General features: G+C 42.9%; 1 protein-coding gene across 1 annotated transcript in view; it reads right to left on the bottom strand.

Annotated features, from left to right (window-relative positions):
* SEMA5A (semaphorin 5A) overlaps nt 1–12,372 on the bottom strand; it is a 1,250,864-nt gene that overhangs the window by 214,135 nt on the left and 1,024,357 nt on the right.

Here is a 12,372-nt window from a genome sequence, read left to right on the forward strand (position 1 = left end):
TAGAGACTTTGATTCCCTCCTCTCAAGGTGTATGAATGCTGCCTCCACAGCATCCTCAGACCTCACCAACCCAAGAAGCAGGAGATCTGAGCCAGGATTCGAACCCAGGTCTTTTCCTCATGGAAGTGCAGCACTGCCAGTGAGCCACTGGACTAGTCCCTAAGAGCTACTTTCAACTGGGGATTCATAGGATGGAATCGGGGCTCATGGGTAGGGGGAGAAAGGCTTGGCAAAGTTGATATTTTTGGTTTAGATGGTTAGAAAGGAGAGATGGAGGCCCAGGGAGCCTTTGTTTCTGGATCAGGTGAGAATCAGGGACATTCAATTCGGAGTGGACGGGAGGGAGCAATATTCTTACTAACCTGCATGGGAGTCTGCCGACTGCTGTCCTGACTCCCTTGTGCTGCTCCAGCCATCTCGTGGTATGAACTGCATGGAGCTAGCAAATACCAATATGACTACAAAGTCCCATGTGGTTCAAATCAAGACATGGCTTCCGCAGCAGCATGTCAGTTAGGTGGTGGTCAAACCCTCCACTCCCCTCCCCATGTTCGGCCAAAATCTGGAAGTGGGGTTAAGTGGGACCCCCTGTGCTAACCGGAATTTGCTCAAGAGATTTTGATATGTATAGTGTGCACATGAAAAAAGATCCATGTTTTCTTTAGTGTGGCTCTTTTAATGTGTGGACACGGTGCATATCAATAACTTACCCCTAGATTTATCAAAATGCTATAAATATAGCGGAAATAGCGCCCACGATAAAAAAGGGGGCATCATTAGGCTACTTTCCCTGCTCCTGCATTGCATAGGTAATTTACCACATCTGTGTTATTTTTCGCTTCATGAGCTGATTAATACACCACTCCAAATTAAAAGTGCCCCCTCTTATAGTGGTATAAATAGTAGAGTGACATATTGGTCTCTACAGAGTCTCTCTTTCTTGCTCATAGAAACCTTTTTGTGCAATTTAAGCTCACATTACAGAGTTATTGTGTGTGTTAGGGCCTTAACGCGAAATGATTAATGAACCTGTTAGTGATTAGGCAATTTTAAGCACAATTTTAGTGTACATGTCAAGAAGAATCTTTTGCGTGCCCTTTAGAGACTTAGCCCCTTAATATGTTACCAGCTAAAATTATATAGTAATTTCATTTACTGAATACCCAAATCAAAGACTGCTGCAGAGCGTGATAGCTACAGTATTTGTGCTGCTAAGCATACTTGGGAACTCTCTGGGTTTCACCAGGAGACTTGGGGATTGCATATAATTCACTGGGTCTTTGGGAAAATGCCACAGGTCTGCAGGCGCCAGCTGAATTTGCCTACATGGAACAGAAGCAGAAGAGGTCAGTGTTGGCCCATGCAGGCCAGGAGGAGGAGGATGTGCTTGCCTCTGCCCATACAGGAGGCGAAGGCTAGGCCTATGTCGGCCATGCAGAAGAGGAAACAGCAGCAGTTTTAACAAGTGGGAGGTTAGATGCTGGTGGAATCTGGCTGGCAGGGGAAAGGGGGTGGGGAGGGAGAACACTGGGGTCTGGGGAAAGGTGGAAAGTCCTGAGGTTAGGACTAGGCAGGGGGAAAAGAGAATGTAAGTGTGCTTGGTGCATGAGTGTGTGAGAGAAAAAGAGACATGCAGCTAAGAACTGCATAAACTGCATATTGGTCTCTACAGACATAGACAACCAGACAAAATGTGATGAACTAGCCTTATTCTTTGACAATAAAATCAGCAACATCATGTCACGCTTCCCCACCAAACAAACATCCAATGATACTACGCAACACCAATCTACCTCTAATCTCTCATCATTTGACTCAACCTCATCTCTAGAAATCGAATCTATCCTAAAAAAAATCAGACCCTCTACACACCCAACAGATACCATGCCCACAAAACATCTCCTCTCCATCCCCGGGATCATCGCCAAGCCCATCTCAAACATCATAAACAAGTCCATTGAACTTGGCAATATCCCCAAAAACCTTAAGCATGCTATTGTGAAACCCATACTTAAAAAGCCCTCCCTTGACCCCTCTGATCTCACCAATTTCCGACCTATCTCAAACCTGCCACTAATTACAAAAGTCCTTGAGAAAGCTATAAACAAACAGCTATCAGACTACTTGGATGAAAACAACATCGTTTCCCCCTCACAGTTCGGCTTTCGCAAACACCATAGCACAGAGACCTTACTCATTTCTCTCTCCGACCAAATTTTGAGAGGTCTTGACAAAGGTCTCTCACACATCCTCATTCTACTAGACATATCCGCTGCATTCGACACCATTAAACATCAAATCCTATTAGAACGTCTTAGCAGCATTGGTATCTCAGGCCTGGCTCTACAATGGTTCCACTCATATCTAGCTGAAAGACAATTTAGCGTACAAATAGGAAACTCCACCTCCAAGCCCCACAACCTCGCTCAAGGAGTACCACAAGGTTCATCTCTATCTTCTACGCTCTTCAATATATATCGCCTCCCCCTCTGCCATCTCCTTGCTAAACTTAACCTTCCGCACTTCATATTTTATTTTTATTTATTTATTTTATTTAGCATTTTTCTATACCGACTTTCCAATAACAGAATTATTGATCAATTCGGTTTACATTCTCAACAATAACAATGACAAGTAAATGTCTTACAATGAACAGGTTGAATTAACTTGGGTTAAGATATATGGGGTTAATAACATAATTAAAAGGTACGGTGCCTAATGTAGTCTAGCTAAACAGGTGGTATTATAATGTTGTTAGATAATTAGACTGCCAAAGAATATGTGATTTCTAGAGAAGGTCTATATAGTTCTCTAGCGTGTTCCCACGGAGGGGATCATTGGCAGGGATATTCCGCAAGTTGATGTTAAGGGAAAGCTTGGTTGAATAACCAAGTCTTGAGTCATTTTTTAAATGTAGTGGAGCATTGCACTGATCTGAGATCTGACGGGAGAGTGTTCCAGATTTTAGAACCTGCTGTGGAGAAAGCTCTTTTGCTTAATGCTGACTTCATCGGTGGGATTTGAAGGTTGTTTTTGTAGGCTTGTCTCACTGGTCTGGTAGAGGTGTGGAGTTGGAGAGGGAATTTGAGCTCGAGTGGTGCCAGGTTGTGTAGTGCCTTGTGGGTTACTGAGAGCACTTTGAAAAGTATTCTGAATTTGACGGGAAGCCAGTGTAGGCTTTTTAAGATGGGTGAGATGTGGTCTCTTTTGTTGGACTTGGTTAAGATCCTCGCTGCAGCGTTTTGCAGCATCTGTAGCGGTTTTATGGCGTTTGCAGGTAGACCCAGTAGAAGTGAGTTGCAGTAGTCTATTTTCGTGAGAATGATTGCTTGTAGAACTAATCGGAAGTCTTTAAAATGTAGGAGAGGTCTCAGTCTTTTTAGGACTTGTAATTTGAAGAATCCGTCCTTTACGATGTTATTTATCGGCATATATGCCGATGATGTGCAGATACTTATTCCGGTTAAAGACTCTATACACAAAACCATTGAAACTTGGAAATCCGCCCTCTCTGAAATTAGCAGCCTCTTATCCAACAACTTTCTCGCCCTCAACGCTACTAAAACAGAACTCATCCTCATATCACCCCCTAACATCTCCCCCACCCATCTTATGACCCCCCCCACACACACACAATAATCCTTCCACTAACGTCACCTTCCCCACCCATGTACGAAGCCTCGGCGTATCCATTGACTGTCACCTTAACTGCAAGAAATTCATCAATAACACCCTCAAAGACTGCTTCTACAAACTGCACACCCTAAAAAGATTCAAACCACTCTTACATCTCAGCTACTTCCGTACCATATTCAAGCACTCATATTATCAAAAATAGATTACTGCAACTCCTTGCTATTAGGCTTGCCTAAAAACACCATACAGCCTTTACAACTCCTCCAAAATGCAGCTGCCCGAATACTCACCAACACCCACAAAAATGATCACATAACCCCGGTACTCAAACATCTACATTGGTTACCCGTAGCATCTAGAATTACCTTCAAAGCCCTCACTATAATACACAAATCTCTTCACAACCAGAACATGCACTGGTACAAAGAACATTTCTTCTTTCACAACAGCAATAGACCCACTAGAAAACAATATCTAGCTACACTACACACCCCATCACCCAAGCTTACTAAACTTCGCACCACAAACGAAAGGGCCCTCTCTCTAGCAGGTCCTTTACTCTGGAATAAACTACCTACCTCCCTCCGCCAAGAAACCTGCCCAAAAATATTCAGGCAAAACCTGAAGACCTGGTTCTTCAAACACTCATACACCTAACATTCACACAGTCACTAGCACCCCCCCGCTCCAATTCATTACCTCCCTCCTCCTCCCTCACCCCCCCATCCTTTCCACCTCCTATCCACCCCCTTTCCACCTCACCTAACACTCTCCCATCTCCCCTGCACCCCTTAAAGTGAAATTACCAGGACAGCATATTGTATATTGTACATAAGAACATTTTATTCCCAAACACGTGTATATATGCTGCCTTTAAATGTTGATATCCTTCCTATTTATCAGAATTTCTTTGCCCCCCCCCCCCGTTTAGATAGATAACCTCAATCATGCATCCCACTTAGTTAATTATTTCTTGTATAATCTACTCTGTTATTTGTATGTTTTTACTGTTCCTTATATAATTATGCGATAATTGTAAAGCCTGTTGCTCAGTTCTGTTCTCTATAAACCGACGAGATGTTCCCAACGTTCGTCGGTATATAAAAGCTATTAAATAAATAAAAATAAATAAATAAACACTATGGGGGCGGATGTAATAAGGTGCGCTGAAGCTGCCACGGGTTTGTATGCGCGTAATAAGGGTTTTGGGTGCAGGGAAAAACCCACGTACAAACGCGCTTACAGACCCAAGGTTTTTCTGTGCATGTGCATGTTAATGGCATGCAAAGGAGATGATTATCTATTTACGGGCAATGAATGGAGCCACGCTAGCAGGCAGATCGTATTAGTGCGGGTTTTTTTTTTTTTAAGTTGAAATATTTTTTTATTGAGGTAATACATATAATAATACTTATAATAATACATATAATAACAGGATAACCAAAACAAGTAGTAAAGGAGATAGATACCAAAGCTATAGTCCATTATAACATTGCTCACATTTGTAATGCAAGAATAAAACCCCTTATAAAGAAAGAAAGGAAACAAGAAAACATGAAGAGAAGAAAAAAGAAAAAAGGAGAAGAGAAGAGAAATAAAGAAAAGAGAGGTGAAGAGAAAAATATACACATTTATCAATAATGTTGAAAAGAGGAGGGAGGCACGCCTTTAAGAGCAGAGTCCTTATAATGAGTTAATATAAGTGTTCAATGGTTTCCATACCTGTGACCATGCATGAAGCCTACCAAATTTAACCGCCATTGCTTTTTCATACTTAGAATACAAACACACCGTATTCCACCATAGGTGTTCAGATAGCAAGTCGCTACGCTTCCGGTTTGACATTATGTTATGTTGGCCAACTGTTATAAGAAAGTCCAGTAATTTGCAATGAGATACGAAAGCTGAAGAGAGGGGTCAGTTCCTTTTAATATTATTATAGAGTAAGTGATGGGTTGGTCTAATTTTAAGATTATGGAAATAATATTCCAGACCTGTCGCCAGAAGACAAGCGAACAAAAAAACAGCATGTGACTTAGCGTTGCCTTAGGGGCGGAACAGGACCAGCAGTTATGGGTGGGTATGAGACTAGCCCTATGGAGTTTCCAAGGGGTCCAGACAGTTCTATGCATAATAAAATAAGAGGTTTGTGACAAACTGGAAGAGAGCGAAATGTGCCATATATATTTCCACATAGCAGCTGTAAGCTCTAAACCAAGGTCTGAAGACCACACCTGTTGTAAAGACTGTATGGGAAGCCTAGTAGAAAGACTTTTAATAAGTTTGTAGAGGCGGGAAGCTAGATGACCTTTGTCTCCATTTTCCTGGTAAAATGTGAAAAGGTAAGGAGGCTGCTCCAGAAGAGAAGAAGTGAAAACAGGACCTTCCAACATGGTCCGTAATTGTAACCAGGCATAAAACTGAGAAGCAGGCAAGTGAAAAGAAGTTTTCAATTGGCTGAAGGACATATAGCTACCAGATAAGAAAACAGAGGATAAGCACTAGATATTTCTCTTTTGCCATAGTGGCCAATGAAAGGAGTAACCCCCAATGGTAATTAAAGGGTTGCGCCATAAGGAAGCAAGGCTGGACATACGCCAAGAAGGAGTATGAGCAGGTTTAAGCGAGTTTAATTCTATAAAGGCCCTATGTAAGGACTTTAGGATGGGATTAGCAGAAACTCGAGATGAAAGAGTCATACCAGGAAAACAGCATTGTGGATAGGGAGTTATATAGTTTTGCTCTATGATCAACCAACGAGGTTGTTCTGCGGCTAGTTGGGCTGTATTAAAATAATGATACCCTTGCTGGAGGATAAAAGCGTGGTGATAGGCATAAAAATCCAGGAAGGTGACACCTCCATCACTCCTGGTGGCTTTCAATTTAGAAAGGGCTATGTGTGACACTTTATTATGCCAGAGAAATCTAACCAGTAATCTGTCTACTTGCCTGTAGAAATCTGGTGAAAAGAAATGGGGAGCATAGAAAGGGTATATGTAATTTTGGGTGCAAGGACCATTTTTATAGTATCCAATCATCCCCACCAGGTAAGTTACAGGGGTGACCAGCTTAGAATCAAATCTCTTAGATTCTGTAAAATATGAGATTCCCCATGAGCTATCGTTGCTGCAGGGTCAGTAAAAAATTTGATCCCAAGGTACTTCAGGCCATGCAACACCTTCTGAATAGAGTATTGTGTAAGATCTATAACAGATGCTGAGTAGTTCAGAGGAAGAAGCACAGTTTTAAGCCAGTTAATCTTATAGCCAGATAAGGAGGAGTAGACAGAAATAAGAGCAAATAAATAAGGAAGTGACTGGGAAGGGTCATTTAAGAACAGGACATCATCAGCATATGCGGATAATTTGAAAGTTTCAGAGCCAATAGTAATACCTTGAATGGAGGGAGCTTGCCAAATAGCTGAGAGTAATGGTTCCAGAGCCAGGTTGAAGAGAAGAGGGGCTAAAGGGCATCCCTGATGGGTAACCTTGAATAATTGAAAAGGCTGAGAGGGTTGCTGATTGATAAAGAAAAATTCAGTAGGGGAGGAGTATAAGAATTTAATCCAAGCTAGAAAATTCGGACAAAGGCCATACCATTTCAGAGTAGCCAATAAAAAAGACCATTCAATGCGGTCAAACGCTTTTTCCGCATCAAGCGAAACAGCGACAGCCGGGCCCGGGGAGGAAAAAACAGCATGATGAATATGGAACAAAAGACGGGTGTTATTGGCTATAAGACGGTTTTTAATAAAACCAGATTGATCTGGATTAATCAAAAAACCAAGTACTTTGGAAAGTCTAGTTGCTAAAAGTTTAGTGAATATTATAGTCAGTATTTAATAATGATATCGGCCTTTAATTTGCTGGCTGCATTTCATCTCTACTTGGCTTTGGAAGCACAACTATGCAAGCTTGCATGAAAGAAGAAGGATATGCAGTGGATGAGATAAAGGAGGAAAAATATGAATGCAAGTGAGGTGCCAATGATTTCTTGAATGCTTGATAAAAGTCAGAAGTGAAGCCATCGGGTCCAGGTGCTTTTTTTGGAGCAAGAAAAGAAATAGCAGTAATAATTTCTCCCAGAGAAAGTGGTGCATCCAATATATTCATTTGTTTAGTTGTCAGAGAGGGGGAAAAGAAATCTTGCAGCAACATAGGGGAGAAAGAAACGTCTGACTGGTATAGACGAGCATAAAAATCTCTGAATGCATTTAAGATATCAGCCTCTTTGGTCAATATCTCATTGGTAGGAGATAAAATTTTAACAATACGCTTCTTTTCAGATTTCTTTTTTAGATATGAAGATAATTGTTAGAGACCAGCTCCCCAAAGGGGAGGAGTTAACAATCTGTTATAGATCTGTTCCCCCAGAGGGGAGGAGTAAGTAATCTGTTATGAATCTGGATGTTGGATACCTCCATTGAAGGAGGAGTTAACAAGCTATAAATGATCACCCCGCCAGAGGGTGAAGTAGCACTCTGTATGGATCTTACTAAGGAGTAACAATCTGTTATGCTCTGCTTTTCTAGAGGGAAGGAGTAGCAACTGTTATGCCTTGTTCCTGTAGAAGATGAACCAGCAACCTGTATGATTCCCATGGGGAGATAGCTATCTGATATGGATCAGCTTCCGCAGAGAGAGGAGTGATGGTCTGATGTGGGGTGGCTCCCACAGAGTGGGAGATGATGATATCGCTCTTATTAATGTAGGAATAACACGTAGTAGAAATAGTGAATCCCTGGGCAGTTGACAGTGCCCTCAAGTGGAGATCCTGAGAGGGACCACCAGCTAGGCTGGAGTATTGAGACAAGCACAGATAGTTCTTTATTAGACTGGAAGTAGAACCGCCAGAGGTGGCAGTAGTGAGTTGATATGCCCGGCAGGCTGAAGTCCCTCTGATACTGGAACCATGATCTCTGAGTTGTTGAGCTGTAAGGAGATACTATAGGTAGTGAGTAGACAGGGTATGCAGGGCATAACCAATGATAGATGATACACTCACAATAGTAGACCTCTGTAGTGTCTACTATATGCAACCGAGAGTCTTCAGTATTCAGGAACAGGAGCCACAGGCGAGTAATGGTTCTTGTAAGCAGTCTGAAATAGAACTCACAATAACTGTGTATGGAATGGCTTCTGGAATAGAAGAGAGGCTAGGAGAGATTTAGGAATGTAGGCCCTCGTGGAATGAGTACCGGTTCCTATCTGTTAACCTGTAATAATAATCCATAAGATATAGGTATGCAATATCTTCTGAGGAAGAAGAGAGTATGGGAAAGGAATTAGAAACATAGACCCTCGTGGAGCGAGTACCGATTCCTATCTGCAATCTGTAATGCTAACTCACGACCTCCGTACCTGCGATAACATCTTAGACTGAAGGGAGCCTTAGCCATTAGGAACATTGGCCCTTGTGAAGTGAGTACCGGTTCCTATCTGTAATAGGACTCACTGTGTTCATGTCTGTGATCGCCTCCAGGCAGTAGGAATCTTCTGAGTCTTCGGGAACGTAGGCCCTCGAGGAGCGAGTACCGGATCCCATCCAACAATCTGAAATCAAGAATAGAGAGAGCGGAGCCCCCGAGGAGCGGGTACTTCTGGTAAGTTTGAAAAGGCCGAGCAGTGGAGAAGAATTCCCCTTGCTGACTCAGAGCGTAGTTGCAAGTAGCATGGACACCAAAGCAAGTCCCATTGGAGTTCCTTGCTAACTCGTTTGTAGTTAGCAAAGACCTTTTAAATTGAAAATGGATGACGTCAGTATGGGGGACGCCCCCGAGGTTCGCGCCCTTGCTGGTACAAAGTCTGGAGCGTGAGAGTGCGCCCTTACGTCATCAGGAACATGGCGGATCCGTAGCATCAAGCTAGCCCGGGAACACCGGGACCAAGAGGTGGAGAGAAGCCATGGCATTTGAGCCGAAGGGAGTCGCCACAAAGGTAGAGAGGGTGGAGCGAGGGAGAGAATAGGCACGAATGCAACAATAATAGATGACCGCATCTATTGTTGCCAGCATAGTATTGTGCTTTGGAATGAAAAAGGTAAAGGTGAGCCTGAGAACTAAGGAGCTGATTGTATTGATAGTGAGCCTTAACCAAGAGAGACAAGTTGCAAGAAGAAGGAGATTTGATAAGCTCCTGTTCCAATATAGCTACACTCTGTTGAAGAGTGCGTATTTCTTCTTTTTGAAGGTTATGTCTATGGATGGAGTAGCTGATTGTCTCCCCATGAGTGGTATCTTTAAAAGCTTCCCAAAGGGAGTTAGCTGAGACGTCATAAGTTGAAAATATTCTACCACATATCGTTCAATTCAGGTTCCGTCAAAAGCATCGGACTGAAACGCCACTGTCTATGAACTTTGATAGGAAGAGCGAGTTGACAGGTGATGGTAACAGCAGCATGGTCCGAGATAAGGATAGGACAAATTGTTGCTGACATTATTTTGGAAATGAGAGAGCTGGATGTTAAGCAAAAGTCAATACATGAATAAGAGGAATGTGGTGACAAATAAAAGGTATAGTCCATTCCTGTAGGATTAAAGAGGCGCCAAGGATCAGAGAATCCAAGTGTATCATTAAGGTGTTGTAAAGCCCAAGTAGACTTGGAAATGGTCAGACGAGCTTCTGTTCGTTTATCCAGAACCGGGTCTAAAGGTTGGTTAAAATCACCTCCAATGATGCTTTGTGAAGAATCCAATTCCAGTAGTCTAGAAAAGATCTGATGAAAGAAATCCGGATCATCGGCATTTGGTGCATAAAGATTGAGGATGGTAAAAGATTCATTCTGGATGGAAAGTTGTATGACGTTCCATCTATCATCGATATCTGCTGAGTGATGTGATACTGTAGCATTCATATTCTTGTTAATCAGAATAGCCGTACCCCATTTTTTTATGCACCGCTGGACTAAAAAAGATTTGTCCAACCCTCTTGTATAAGAGCAATGTCCGTATGAAGAGTATGCAAATAGTTAAGCACCTTCTTCCGCTTGATAGAGTGTGAGAAACCATTGACATTGAGGGATACGATCTTGAAGGATGTGTAGGTGGATGTCATCCGAAAAACAGAGAAAACAGGATCATATGTAGGCTGAGCCAATCCTCCCTGAGAGAAGTAATGCTGCGCACAAACAATAGAAGAAGACATATGTGTAGAAAGAGGAAAAAAAAGTCCGACAGTTGGAAAGAAAAAAAAATTATAAAATATACCAAAAAACATTGCAAAAAAAAAAAAAAGAATGAAATAAAGGAGCAATGCTATCAGGCCGATACAGTAAAAATTTATTTATTTATTTATTTAATTTCTTTTACTATACCGATGCTCAAGACTAGGTCTTATCGTACCGGTTTACAATGTAACTGAGGGGAAACCAATTAACATCAAGGTAGAAAGTAAAGTTACATTAAACAGGGAGCGTAAAACCTGGGCAATGGAAGACAGTACAGAATTTAAACTAAGAAACAATTAGAGAGAGATAAATATATAATCAACAAAAACTATAAGATACGTAAACATAGATTTATCCTAGGCAGTTATTAGTAGGGATGTGCAGAGCAAAATTTTATGTTCATATTTTTTATGTCCGAAAGGGGGTCCCACTTGCGGCCAATATGGACATAAAAAAAATCCAATGAGTTGGGTATATGTACATATGTGCAAAAAAAAAATTTAAACCCCCTCACTCTCCTTAATCCCCCCCCCAGACTTACCACAACTCCCTGGTGATGGAGCGAGGAGTGAGGACGCCATTTCTGCAATCCTTGGCGAGAAGCATGTGACGTCGGTGGCACGTCGAGTGACGCGGCGTCACGTGATTCCCGGCTCATTCGCGCCGGACGGCTCGTTCGGCCCAAAAAGAACTTTTGGCCAGCTTGGGGGGGGCCTCCTGACCCCCTCAAGCTGGCCAAAAGTTCTTTTTGGGCCGAACGAGCCGTCCGGCGCGAACTTGCCGGGAATCACGTGACGTCGCGTCTGAGTGACGCGGCGCCACGTGATTCCCGGCTCGTTCGCGCCGGACGGCTCGTTCGGCCCAAAAAGAACTTTTGGCCAGCTTGGGGGGGCCTCCTGACCCCCCCAAGCTGGCCAAAAGTTCTTTTTGGGCCGAACGAGCCGTCCGGCGCGAACGAGCCGGGAATCACGTGACGCCGGCGTCACTCGACGTGCCGCCGACGTCACATGCTTCTCGCCAAGGATTGCAGAAATGGCGTCCTCACTCCTCGCTCCATCACCAGGGAGTTGTGGTAAGTCGGGGGGGGGGATTAAGGAGGGTGAGGGGGTTTATATTTTTATTTTGGCTCAACAATCGCGATTTCCCCCATATCGAACATATCTATGTTCGATATGTGGGAAATCCGATCGTTTATGTCGAATCAATTTTTTAAGTAAAAAAAAAATATGAGTTGCGTTTTACTAATGCGGTCAATCCGAATGCACACCCCTAGTTATTAGCATGGTATGTCCAGTGGGAGAAGGAAAGGGTGAGGTTGGGTGGGGGGGGAAGGGGAGAGGGAAAAGAGGGGGGGGTAGGAATTAAGGAGGGGTGGGAGAATGAGAGACAGTGATGGTTGAGGAGATCCTTCAGCGGTAGGCTTCTGCGAACAGCCAGGTTTTCAATTTCTTTCTGAATGTTGAATGGCATTGTCCTTGGCGTAAGTCTTGGGGAAGTGAATTCCAATGTAGTGGACCTGCTGTTGAAAAAATCATGGGAGAGCGGGCGATTCAGAAAAAAAAATTAGTCAAA

Source organism: Rhinatrema bivittatum, chromosome 2 (genome assembly GCF_901001135.1).
Source record: "Rhinatrema bivittatum chromosome 2, aRhiBiv1.1, whole genome shotgun sequence".
Taxonomy (NCBI): Eukaryota; Metazoa; Chordata; class Amphibia; order Gymnophiona; family Rhinatrematidae; genus Rhinatrema; species Rhinatrema bivittatum.